General features: G+C 46.4%; 1 long non-coding RNA gene across 1 annotated transcript; it reads left to right on the top strand.

Annotated features, from left to right (window-relative positions):
• The first annotated feature begins 8,103 nt into the window (after positions 1 to 8,103).
• On the top strand, positions 8,104 to 11,281 carry LOC139830605 (uncharacterized). The gene is made up of 3 exons (XR_011743365.1): positions 8,104 to 8,405; positions 9,624 to 9,707; positions 10,993 to 11,281. It is a non-coding gene; the product is annotated as an uncharacterized lncRNA (long non-coding RNA).
• Positions 11,282 to 14,326: the final 3,045 nt, after the last annotated feature.

Below are 14,326 nucleotides of genomic sequence, written 5' to 3'. Positions count from 1 at the left end.
CTTCATACCGCTCGGGCATTCAAAAAAGATGACCTTCTCTTCTTTGGTCGAGCGTAGGCGGCACGACCTTGAAACCGTTCCGGATGCCGGTCATCGGGGTCTTTCAAACTTTCGGGTCTGCCGTGCTTCCTTTGTATCATTTGACTTCCCATACACGCCCAAGAAGCTTAGGATGTTCACGCAAATATTCTTCGTAACGTGCATCACGTCGATTGCGAGAGCGGACTTCTAGGACTTTCCAATATTCTAGCTCCCAGAATATAGATTTCTTCTTCCACATGGCTACGTGCCCGTCGGCTCCCTTCGGAACGATTGTCCGCCAGGGACCCTTTCCAAAGATGACTTTCAAACCCTTGACCATATCAAATACCTCAGCACCGGTGTGTTCCGCAGGCTTCGGCCGGTGATCTGCCTTGCCGTTGTAATGCTTGCCTTTCTTTCTTCTTGGATGACCTTTCGGAAGAAATCGACGATGCCCAAGGTACACGTTCTTCTTACAATTTGGCAAATGTACACTTTCAGTCTCATGTAAGCGGTGCGTGCATGCATTGTATCCCTTATTTGACAGTCCCGAAAGGTTACTAAGAGCAGGCCAATCGTTGATGGTTACGAAAAGCAACGCTCGTAGGTCAAATTCCTCTTCTTTGTGCTCATCCCACACACGGACACCAGGTCTGCCCCACAGCTGTAAAAGTTCATCAACTAATGGCCTTAGGTACACATCGATGTCGTTGCCGGGTTGCTTCGGACCTTGGATGAGCACCGGCATCATAATGAACTTCCGCTTCATGCACAACCAAGGAGGAAGGTTGTAGATGCATAGAGTCACGGGCCAGGTACTATGGCTGGAGCTACGCTCGCCAAAAGGATTCATGCCATCCGTACTTAGACCAAATCTTATGTTCCTTGCGTCAGTGCAAAATCTTTGAACTCTCTGTCGATCTTTCTCCATTGCGTTCCATCTGCGGGGTGTCTCAACTCCCCGTCCGACTTACGGTCCTCTTTGTGCCATCGCAACAACTTGGCATGCTCTTTGTTCCTGAACAGACGTTTCAACCGTGGTATTATAGGAGCATACCACATCACCTTGGCGGGAACCCTCTTCTGGGTTTCGGCCCTCAACATCGTCACCGGGGTCATCGCCTCCGATCTTATAACGCAATGCGGTGCATACTGGGCATTCATTCAAATTCTCGTATTCACCGCGGTAGAGGATGCGATCGTTGATGCATGCATGTATCTTCAGAACCTCTAAACCTAGAGGGCGGACAACCTTCTTTGCTTCGTACGTAGTGGCGGGCAACTCGTTATTCTTTGGAAACATATTCTTCAACATTTTCAGCAAGTTTTCAAATGCCGAGTCAGCTACACCTGCTGTGCCTTCCATCTCCGCAAATCCGGTGTGCAGCCCAGCTTTTTCGGACCATCATCGCATCCGGAGTACAGCGCCTTCCTGTGATCCTCTAACATGCGATCCAAATTCTCCCTCTCTTTTTCAGTTTCAGACGTCTCCGTGCATCAGCAATGGTCCGACCAAGATCATCAACGGGATCATCACGTGCCTCTTCTTCACCTTCCCCTTCACCTTCCCCTTCACCTTCAGCATCCTCCATGAAAGTATCACCGAAATGAGCAAGATAGCTTTCATCGATGAAATCATCCCCTTCTTCATCTTCTTCCATTATAACCCCTCTTTCTCCATGCTTGGTCCAACAATTATAGCTTGGCATGAAACCGTGCCGAAGCAGGTGCATGTGAACATCTCTTGAGGAAGAGTAACCCTTCGATTCTTACATTTAACACATGAATGAGATAACAAAACCCTCCTGCTTGTTCGCATTAGCCACTACGAGGAAATCTTTCAAACCCGCACTGAACTCGCCGGAGAGTCGGTTACCGTACATCCATTGTCGATTCATCTGCATTATTATAATATAAAATATATAATTAACCATCATGCATTTGTTAAACTAACTAGCTACAAACAATATAAATTAAACAATGAACTACACACACATGCACATTTTATCAACGACACATCAAAGGTTCAAGTTGCTAACCGCGATCGAGGAGGAAAAAATAAATGAGAAAGCTCAAGTGTGGCTCCAACACTTCATATCATGTTTGTTTCATGCTCTTGGGGCATTTCATCAAACACCTTATGTGCATAAGAGGAACCAAAAGCAAACCTAACACCCACTTGTGAGCTTGTGAAGAGAATGGCACCAAATGGCTAAGTGTTGGCTGCTGGATGGGTATATATAGGGGAGGGGCTTTAGTCCCGGTTGGCCTGGCCAACCGCGACTAAAGGCCTTCGGGCATTTTAGTCGCGGGTGGCCTGGCCAACCGCGACTAAAGACCCCCCACGTGCACCGGCTGGCCACCGAGCGCCCTGGGCCCAGGCCTTTGGTCGCGGTTCTCCTCCCGAACCGCGACTAAAGGTACCATTTGTCGCGGATCCTGCAGCATCGCGACTTATGGGGCTCACCCGAAGCCTGTTTTTCCACCAGTGCTTCACGAATATATATATATATATCACAGAGCTCCATTTATTTTCTAGCTAGTTATCATCTAACGGCAAACCTAACACCGTTAGACACGTGTCAGTCTCTCACCGCGTGCTCACGTATACACCCGGTCACCAGGCTTCATCCGTTATAACAATACCTACATGTTTTGTTCACACTTTACATTGTTTTTATGCATTTTTCGGAACTAACCTATTGACAAGATGCCGAAGTGCCAGTTCCTGTTTTCTGCTGTTTTGGTTTCAGAAATCCTAGTAAGGAAATATTCTCGGAATTGGACGAAATCAACGCCCAGTATCTTATATTTCAAGGAAGCTTCCAGAGCACCGAAGAGGGGCCAGAGAAGAGCCAGGTGGGCCCCACACGTGGTGGCGGCGCGGCCAAGGGGGGGCGCGCCCCCCCTGGTGTGTGGCTCCACCGTGGCCCTTCCGACTCCGACTCTTCGCCTATAAAAGCCTCCCTGACCTAAATCTTCGAGACGAATAAGCCACGGTACGAGAAACCTTCCAGAGCCGCCGCCATCGCGAAGCCAAGATCTGGGGGACAGAAGTCTCTGTTCCGGCACGCCGCCGGGATGGGGAAGTGCCCCCGGAAGGCATCTCCATCGACATCACCGCCATCTTCATCACCGCTGATGTCTCCCATGAGGAGGGAGTAGTTCTCCATCGAGGCTAAGGGCTATACCGGTAGCTATGTGGTTAATCTCTCTCTCCCATGTACTTCAATACAATGATCTCATGAGCTGCCTTACATGATTGAGATTCATATGATGATCTTGTAATCTAGATGTCGTTATGCTATTCAAGTGGATTTTACTTATGTGATCTCCGGAGACTCCTTGTCCCACGTGTGTAAAGGTGACAGTGTGTGCACCGTGTGGGTCTCTTAGGCAATATTTCACAGAATACTTATTCACTGAGTTATGATTTGGGTTGGATGTCTCTATGAAATTGTGGTGTGTTAGTACCTCCTATGAATGCTCACAGTGACAGCGTGGGGTGTTTATTAGTACTTGGGAATACATCTTTAAGGTTTGCCTACATGATGAAGTAGAGTTCGTTATCTTGCCAGAGAGTAATTCCGGATAGCATAGTGAAGTGCTTATTTATATTCCTTTATGATTGCAATGTTGAGAGTGTCCACTAGTGAAAGTATGATCCCTAGGCCTTGTTTCTAAGCATTGAAACACCGTTTCCAACAAGTTCTGTTGCATGTTTACTCGCTGCCATATTTTATTCAGATTGCTATTGCCACTCATATCCATCCATATTACTTGTATTTCACTATCTCTTCGCCGAACTAGTGCACCTATACATCTGACAAGTGTATTAGGTGTGTTGGGGACACAAGAGACTTCTTGTATCGCGATTGCAGGGTTGCTTGAGAGGGATATCTTTGACCTCTTCCTCCCTGAGTTCGATAAACCTTGGGTGATTCACTTAAGGGAAACTTGTTGCTGTTCTACAAACCTCTGCTCTTGGAGGCCCAACACTGTCTACAGGAATAGAAGCGTGAGTAGACATCAGTCTTCAAGTTTTGCTGATACACATGGGTTAGTACAAGAGATCTTGCCATCAAATCTCGTGGTTCACTCTCCCGGAGGACAAATGATATCTTCGAAGATAAGCCATGGTAACCAAATTCAGATTGGGAACCATTCATTCCAGGCTTCTCTCATACTCCTTCGAAACTCTGGCATTAATGTCATTCTTTACATGGATTGGTTGAAGGCCAACAAAGTTGTCATTGATTGCGCCGAGCATTCAGTTTCTTATTCTACTTCGATAGGAACCTTGACCTACACACCTTCACAGACACCTTCCGTTCAGCTTTTTGCCTTGAATCCTAGCTCTCTTCCGGAGCTTGAGTCTATACCGGTGGTTTGTGGCTTTCCTGACGTCTTTCCTGCAGAACTTCCAGGTATGCCACCTGACAGGGCTGTTGAGTTCGTCATTGAACTAGAACCTGGAACAGCTCCTATCTCAAAGCAGCCATACGAAATGGGTCCAAATGAGTTGGCTGAACTCAAGAAGCAGCTTGACGAGTTGCAAAAACTTGGTTTCATTCAGCCAAGCACTTCTCCTTGGGGATGTCCTACCATCTTCGTCAAGAAAAAAGGATAAAACTGATCGATTGGTGGTTGACTACCGCCCTCTCAATGAGAAAACAATCAAGAATACATATCCTCTTCCTCGCATCAATGAGCTATTTGATCAGCTTGCGGGTGCAACTGTGTTCTCTGATGGATTTGAGAAGAGGTTATCACCAAATCAAAATCCGTAAAGAGGATGTACCCAATACAGCCTTTAAAACTCGTTATGGCCTCTATGAATACATCGTCATGTATTTTGGTCTCACAAATGCTCCTGCCACTTTCTCTCGTCTGATGAACTACATTTTCATGGAGTATCTCGACAAGTTTGTGGTAGTCTATCTCGATGATATCCTTGTCTACTCCAAGTCCAATGAGGAGCATGAAGAGCATCTTCTCCTCATCCTCCTGAAGCTTCGTGAACATCGCCTTTATGTCAAGTTCTCTAAATGTGAATTCTGGCTTCCTCAAGTCGTGTACCTTGGCCATGTCATTTCTGGAAAAGGCATTGTTATCAATCCTGAAACCGTCAAGGCAATTGTTGATTGGCTTCCTCTGAAGAATGTCAAACAAGTGAGAAGTTTCCTCGGTTTGGCAAGTTACTGCTGCCTCTTCGTTGAGAATTTCTCCAAGATCGCCAAGCCTCTTACCGAACTCCTGAATAAAGACAAGAAGTTCCTTTGGTCTCCTCAATGCCAAGAAAGCTTTGACCTCCTCAAGCTGAAGCTCACTTCCACACCAGTCCTTGTTCTTCCAGATACTTCTAAAACTTTCCAGATATACTGTGATGCCTCTCTTCATGGACTAGGCGTTGTCCTCATGCAAGAACGTCAAGTTGTGGCGTATGCTTCTCGTCAGTTGACAAAGCATGAACTCAACTATCCCACACATGATCTCGAGCTTGCAGCCATGTTACATGCTTTAATAACATGGCGCCAATACTTGTTGGGCAACAAATGTGAGATCTTCACCGACCACAAGAGCCTCAAATACATCTTCACCCAACTCAACTTGAATCTCCGTCAAACGAGATGGACAGAAACCATCAAGAAATTTGATCTGTCTATCAGCTACACTCCGGGCAAAGCTAATGTCATGGCTGACGCCCTTAGTCGCAAATCCTATTGCAACAACCTCATGATTCAAGAAAGTCAACCTCTCTTTATGAAGAATTCAGGAAATTGAATCTTGAGCTCGTTCCCCAAGGCTACCTTGCAAACTTGGTGATCACACAGACTCTTGAAGATAAGATCCGAAAAGGACAGTTGCGAGATATTTGTAGCAAGAACATCAAAGAGAATATGCACAAGCCCAAGTACAAGTCCTTCTCTATCGATGATCAAGGAACCCTGTTCTTCCAAGGTCGTTTTGTTGTTCCGAACGATCCAAGCCTGAGAAACCTCATTCTCAAAGAAGCTCACGACACTCCTCTATCTATACATCCTGGAAGCACAAAGATGTATCTTGATATCAAGTCTACCTATTAGTGGACTAGGATGAAAAGGGATGTCGCTCGTTACGTGGCAGAATGTGATGTATGTCGCCGTGTCAAAGCAGAACATCAGAGACCTGCCGGTGTCCTCCAACCCCTGAAAATTCCTGAGTGGAAATGGGATAATATTGAGATGGACTTCGTAACTGGTCTTCCAAAGTCTCGCAAAGGCAATGATGCTATCTTCGTGGTAATCGACCGTCTTTCCAAGGTTGCTCACTTCCTTCCTGTCAAAGAGACAATATCTGCTAACACAGCAAAGATCGTCTCTCTTCATGTTCCCTTGGAAATAAGCTCTGATCGTGGAAGCATCTTCACTTCCAAATTTTGGGCAAGCTTTCAAAAAGTTATGGGAACTAATCTGCTCTTCAGCATAGCTTACCATCCACAAACAAGTGGACAAGTCGAAAGAGTCAATCAGATTCTCGAGGACATGCTCCATGCCTGGGTTATCTCCTTCGGCATGAAATGGGAAGAATGTCTTCCATTCGTTGAGTTCTCTTAGAACAACAGCTATCAAGCTAGTTTGGGCATGGCACCTTTCGAAGCTCTCTATGGTCGCAAATGCAGAACACCTCTAAACTGGTCTGAAACTGGTGAAAGGCAAATCTTTGGCCCCGATGTCATCAACGAGGCTGAAGAAAAGGTGCGGATCATTCGTGACTATCTGAAGATAGCACAGTCTTGGCAGAAAAGCTATTATGATAGCAAGCACCGTGATATGTTATATCATCCTGGTGATCAAGCCTACCTTCGTGTTACTCCTATGAGGGGCACTCATCGCTTTGGTATCAAAGGCAAGCAGGCGCCAAGATACATTGGTCCCTTCAAAGTTCTAGCAAAGCGTGGTGAAGTTGCTTACCTCCTTGAACTTCCTGAAAAGCTCTCCAAAGTGCACGATGTCTTCCACATGTCACAACTCAAGAAGTGCTTCAAAGATCTGGACCGTGCAGTTAATCACGACACCGTCGACCTCCAAGAAGACCTCTCCTACAAAGAGCACCTCGTTCGGATTCTTGATGAAGCTGAACGTCGAACTCGCAACAACTCTGTCAAGTTCCTCAAGGTGCAGTGGTCGCACCATTCCGATAAAGAAGCAACTTGGGAGCGGGAAGATCAACTCAGTTCCGAGTACCCGTCCTTCTCCTCTTCTTCCTGAGAATCTCGGGGCGCGATTCCTTCAAGGGGGGGCGTTTATAACATCCCAAGAGTAACACCTGGATCCTTTTTACCTTTCTTGCATTGTTGTCATCTCATCATGTTGCATTCATGCATATCACCACCTTTTGGCTTTTATAAAATTGCATTTAGTTTTGGCTTTGCTTTATTTGCTTGTTGTTCTTCCTCTCTTCCTCTATCTTGGTTCATCCCCTCCCTCTTGTGATGTTCCAAGAAAAGCTAACATGCCAACCTTCCACCACTTGACCTATATTTCAAATAGGTCATGCCAAAATTCTTATATGGTTACTATAAACCTACCTCTCCTCTCTATTTTTGCAATGCACATGTTTTATGATCTTGAGATGGTTTACCTTCTCAAATGGTTGTCCTACTTAAGGTTTACCAAATATTTTGATTTCTATTTAAACCTCTATGGCTCCCTCTCACTTTCTCTTTTTTTTCTCAATCCTACCATGTTGGTATCCCATGCTTGAGTTCTTCCCTGAATTCATTTCAAATTGTTCTTCTCTCAAATTTCAGAAAATTATTTGAAAGAAGGAAAGAAAATAAAAACAGAAAATAAAAAAGAGAGGAAAACCTAAACTAACCCAGCCCAGCTAATCTAACCAGCTAACCAGCCACGCCCATTATAGAGCAGCCCACGTCCCTAATCTTTTTCTAGTCCGGCCCACTTCAACGCTGGAGAGAACTCCCATGTACGTCGTCTTTCTCACGTACGGAGAGTGGAGCACCATCGCACCTGCTCCCTGGACCCCTCCTTCCTCTTCCTTTTTAGCTGCTCGCGGACGACGCAGCAACCCTAGCCCCCCCCCCCCCCTCCACCAACTCCGCCGCCGCTCTTTTTCCCCCACCTTGTTGTTTCTTCCTCTATATGAGTTGAGAGGATTTTGTCCGAAGCTTCAGCCGTCCGCCGCCGTCGATGCCACCTGACCGTGGAACGGAACTGCGACGCCCTCCTCTCCACCCTGGACTTCTTCAAGAACGCCAAGGCCTGCAGCAGCTCGAGCATCTTCTTCCTCGACTCAACATCTACCCGGCCACCATCCTTCTTCCCCAGCTCCGGCAGCCCTCCACCCTGGACAACATCTACCCGGTCACCAAGGACCACAGGGTGAGCAAGACCTTCCTTCCTCCCCTGCACGTGCTCTTGCATCTCTGGTTCTAGTTGAGAAGGAGAGACGAAATCAAAACGAAATCGAAATCAAAAACCGGCCCAGTTTTTCATCTCACAGCACCCTGTCTTCCGACGAACTTCACCGCCGGTACAGGCCACCCCAGCAATATATCTTTGCACCTTTGTAAAGCCACGAGTTTGGGCTACAATTTTCGTTTATGAAGCACTCAATTTCATCGGCTGTAGACGACGCCATCTTCGAGCAAAGACAGGTCCAAAAACTGGTTCAGTTTCGCTGATACACTCACATGTCAAGGTCACGTTTTCCGGCGACGATCTCCAGCGAACCAGCAAGAACCACCTGCACCATTCGAATCTCACCACTGCAGGCTACATCTTAGACTTTTGTTTTGCCCAAAACCATCCACCATCGCGTCGTCACCGTCGTTGCAAAGTGATGCCGTGAGACTGCAGTTTTTCAGCTGTGCGCCGCCTCTGTCAAAAGCCCCGTCTTCCGGCGAGCACCACCGTCGCCACGGTGCACAAACCAGTCTCGTTCGATCCACCCCACCTTCTTCTTACTCAACTACATCAGAACCTCACCTAGCGCTACCCAGATCTGTCGCGGCGGACACTTTAATATCCGTGCAGAAATGCCTATACAGGAAATCGCTGTGGTTTTCTTCAGTTCGTAGTGTTTTCAGAAATTTACACAAACAGATGGTTTTCTAAATGATCTAAAAATGCACTTTTTCAAATCCAATTCATACAAATTTTATATCCAAATTGTTCAGAAAAACATGATCTAATCAACCACGAATTTTGTTTCAACTTTTGAACAACTAAAATTTGGTCACTTTTCAAATCTGAATTTTAATTGCTAAATGTTGCATTAATTCATAACTCTTTTTCTATAACTCCTTTTTCAACAAATTTTATATCTAAATGCATCAGCGAAACATGAGGAATTCAAATATCACATGGTTATGCATCATTGGCATCATCTCTGAATTTTCCAAATTAAAACTTGCAAATTGAATTAAAAGTATATGTGAGGGTGTTTATCATTTCATGTGAATTATGATCACCCCACTTAAATTTGGCTTGCACATATCATCTTGCCATGTCATCATGCATCATATTGCGCATTGCATTTCCTTGTATTGATTTGTGCTATTATTTTCTTGTATGTGTTATTTGCTTCTTCTCGAGTAGACGCCGACGCTGTGCAGTACGAGCAGGAGTACGACTTCACCCCTGAGGAGGATCACGCTTGTTCCACTACCCCTGATCTAACAGGCGAGCCCACCTCCTTCACCTATTTTACAGTTTCTTACTTTTTTGATCTATTGCTATCCCTATGTTGCGATTCTGTTGTGTCACGTGTCCTATCCCACCTGCATATATGAGCCGTGTTATACCTCCGCTAACTTTTACCTATTATTTGTTGCTTGTCAGCCTTGCGAGTCGTAGGCGAGTTTAGGGTCTTGCTTTTATCTCGATATGTTCGAGATATGTTGGAAAGTTGACATATGACACACCTTATGGATAACATTGTTGATATTTTGTTACAACCAAAATTGCTAAGGGAATCTAATTAATGCAGAGGCATCGGTGAACCCCTTTGTGAAAGCATCGGATTTTTGTCTCGCTTGTGTCCCCTAGGACCCGAGTTCTTGTTATCTGTTCTAATGCTGAGCGCACTAACCACTCGCGGGAGGTTTTATCGGGACCCCCCATCACCCATTACCTTGTCTTAAGTCTGTTGAAAAGGGGGCCACAACCTTGGTTTTATTTGTCTATGCCATGTATGCCATACTTTACTTATTGTTGCCTTCGGGTGTTTACTTCCTGTTGCCTTCGGGTGTTTACTTCCTGTTGCTTTCGGGTGTTTATATTCTGTACTGTACCTTGCGGGACGTTTAGCGAAGCGTGTGGTTTGCACGCCTAGCCGCCGGCTCAAACCCTGAGTCCGCGTCCGAGTATGGCCGAACTTCGTCACGGGTAGCTTAGTCGGTGGCCCCCCTAGGCATTCTTGCAGATCTGGGAACGGTCTTGTCGTGATATCTTTCCTTCGCCTGGTTGGAGGATAGAGCGTGCGTGTATGGGAACAGTAGTGCACCCCTGCAGGGTAAATCTTTTCGGAAAGCCGTGTTCGCGGTTATGGACGACTTGGAGGTGTTTAACTCGATCATAGAACAACTTACACCTAATCTTGTTGCTAATAACTTGCTATAATTCTGCATAGTAAGTTAGCACTATTACAACGGATACTGAATAAAATTGTCAACTGTGTGAGTGCCTTGCCATACCTCTTTGCGAAGGGGGATTACATCGGCCGGGTATTGTCTGCAGAGTACAGAACTGCTAGCTTATGCGCTCTCTCGCCTTCTCTGATAGACGAATGTTGTAGCGTATCTATAAGTTAGTTCTTGCTTTGCTGCCGCTAAACCCCACATATAGCCGGGCGAAGTTTATACCGCCCACCAGCGAGCACAGCTGGTCTTGTCTCGCAAGTACGTGCCATTGGTACTTACCCTCGTTTTTCTCTCTCTTTTTCCGGAACCCGCTTTTTGACAACCAGGTACGACATATGATGAGCAGTACGCTGGAGGCTACTTCGTTGAGTTCACGGACGATGACCTCGTCAAGTAGCAGGATCGCTCCTAGGCAGCAGCCTGTGGCTTGTTGGTTATGGACCCCGCTTGGTTATCTTCAGGACTCTTAGTCCAATTTGGATCTTGTCTGTACCCAGACTATTTTCTTTCGCTATGTATGATGTACTGATGGGACATGTGTCCTTTTGCGTGTCATTTGGATCTTGCTCAGTAGAGTGTTGCTATATATAAAAAAAATCCATCTTTTGAGTCTTAGATGGTTATGTTGTGATATGAAATATGTATTCCACCCTTGTACCCTGTGCATCGTGCGTGTATGTTTGAAGTGCACAGGAAGGTGTAGCACTTAGGCATGGGAAATCTAATCGTGAGCCTATGAGGTTGGTATTGTGTATGTGCGTGTCGAGCTCTGCTTGGCCTACACATAAGCTTGGGAATGCGAGGTGACCTCACGGTCCCTTGTAGTGACCTCATACACATAAATCCCTATATGCGCGCTCTTAGGTTTTCCCTACTCCTGGGGCTTAAATTATGTGCTATAAGAAACAGTCTACAAGGACATGCGGACTGACCGCGCATGCTCTAGCGGGGCGATCCGAATGGACTGACCCATCCGCCGCGACACATCGTCCTACCAAATCTAGGAAACCGATGCGTCGGCGTGGACGGTGCGCGGACAGCGCATGTCTGGGCGCGCGTGCCGTGGGCCCGCTTGGAAGCGATCCGACGGCAGAAGGCGGACCGGCGGCAGCATTAGCTATCAAGGCCGTCGCTGACTACTGCGCCCGCCGCCTCAACTCATGCGCCGGTGTTGATGCAGAAGGGGATGGAAGTTGCGCGTGCGCACGTCGGCATTGATGGCTAGGGTTACTTAAACCGCCGTTGCACCCGCCTCTTCTCCTCCACTCCCACTCTCACGACTACCACCATTGCCACTCCACTGAGATCTCGCCATGATGGAGATGAAGTTGCAGAAGTGAAGACCGCCAACAACCACGAGGTTGGGTCCTTGTCCGGTCTCCGGCACCACCAGGATTCTCTGCCTCGGCGGAACCCTGCGCGTGCACGCCTGCTTCCTCCACCCCCGCAGTCGGCCCAGTTCGTCGTTCCACAGGAGGCGGCGGCACCGGCTCCTCCTCCGTAACAACCGGGCCGCAACAGGAGATATGTGCCGATGCTAAAGGCGCAGTGGTGGTGGTTGCAGGGCGACCCCTGCAGCCACCGCGATGTCTCCCTGCCACACTGGTGGCATCTGAATAGGGGGAGGCTCCCTGTTCGGCCTCCGATCACGCACCGGCGAGCACTGTGTCAGGAGATGCAACGGCGAATCAAGCAGCTGCCGCCAGCGCTGCAGTAAGCGGGATTTCCTGCCTGGCGACGCCGCGCCTGACAACGAGGACGAGATCGGCTACGACAAGGAGGAGTAGGACAACGAGATGGCGGACGTGCCTCCAGCCATTGTGAAGCTAGAGGTGCTCGTCCCCGATGATTACAACGAGGAGGCGGTCACGGCCGTCGCCCTGGCCGCATCAACGGCCGACGAGGACTCGAAGTGGTCCTGGCAAGGGTTGGAGGATGTCGTGCACCTCTCTGCAATGGTGGCAGAGCACATTGCCTCCCTGCCACTGCCACCACCATTGCCGCCGCACGCGCCACCACATGCAGCATGGGACGGCTCAGATGGTTCCACCTCCTTCGGAGTACGCGCCGTAGCAGCCGCAGTACATGCCGCAGGCCGCAGCCGACGGAGGTCCCTGCTTGGGCGCATCAACTGTTGGCGCCCCCGCCCTGCGTCGACCTCGTCTCCGACGATAAAGAAGACGGCGGGGAAACTAGGGTATAGATTTTACTTTTAAACTATGTAAATTACGTTCAGTTTAATGAAATTTCTATCAAATTTTCGCGCACTTTTTAAACTTCATTCTAATTTGTTTGTCTCTTGTGTGCGTGCCAACTAGCCAGCGGATACAATAAAAAAAAATTCTAAGATTTGTCAAAATTTAGATGTAGCATCTAGATAGATCTAAATTTTAACTACTTTCAGACGTTCTATATTACTCAAATCCAGCTTAGCTATGGCGCCTAGACCAACCAGCTGGAAACTAGGTACCAGGAAGTCACTTACACTTGAGCCAACGCAGAACATACCAACATGCTGTGATATTAAAGCTGTTGTGCCTCTACAGCAAGCACTTCTATGAGTTCTGGCATTATAAACTTGCTGCCACCATTGTTACCGTGCATCTATCAAGGAGCTTTGTTCTTACCGTGTTAAGGATCAGTTGGATCCAGTCACATCACACTTTACTTTGAAACAAGATATAAGGATAAGTTGGCATAACAAAGATTGACCTTCAAGAAAAAAGTCAATTTTTTAGCAATCAGTAGTATTGCTAATGCTACCACGTGACAAGATAGTGATGAATATAGAAAGATCTTTAATATACACCAAGAGATCAATCACATTTGACTCTATAGCTGAAAGAAAAAAATTGGGACAGAATTTCAAACAATACGTGAAGTATCACAATTTTCAGTTATAATACCACATTGACACCAACACCCTCATAAGTCAGGAAGTCAAAATTCCCCTGGAGAAAATCAAATGTTTCGAAAGAAAGCCTTCCATGGACGTTGTTTGCAACACGGTCATCTAATGAGCTTATTTCTTAGAGTGAATTCCACTTTTTGCACTGTCGTTTTGTATTTGTGACATCAATAACCCCGTAGAGTGAAAATTTGTGTAGATTAGCCATTTCAAAGGCTTTGTACCCTTATGTTTTCGTGTGTGTCCATTGGGCAAGGTGTTAGGTGATGATCGGGGTCCAAAAAATATCAAAACCTTACTAATGAAGGGAACATACGAATTAAAAAAGTTTGGGCATCGTCCATAAGTCCGTTCTATATTACATATTTTATCGCTCCATATCGATATATCATACCTATTCTATCTAACAATAATAAGTAAAATAATAAAAAATTGGGTCTAAACCGTGTTTAAAACCTCCTAAATGTGATATTTTGGTAGAAATTCCACTAAATGGGATAATGTGCGTCACAAATGCACAATTACATGGTAAAAAGTGGAATTCACTCTATTTCTTATGACCCTGCTGTATCAGTGTTGTATGTATTTGTTCACGCGGATATCAGCCGGGTTGATTCTTGAAGAGAAAATTCCTTATTTAACACTACTTAGAGTTTCAATTCCTTATTTGGCCATGGGAGATTCCTATTTGACATGTAATCTTTATTTTCTTCCCTATATAACATTACCGTCAATTTTGTTAAGTCCCACCG

The sequence above is a fragment of the Lolium perenne genome, chromosome 4 (genome assembly GCF_019359855.2).
Source record: "Lolium perenne isolate Kyuss_39 chromosome 4, Kyuss_2.0, whole genome shotgun sequence".
NCBI lineage: Eukaryota > Viridiplantae > Streptophyta > Magnoliopsida > Poales > Poaceae > Lolium > Lolium perenne.
This window is presented reverse-complemented; position numbering and strand designations above follow the sequence as displayed.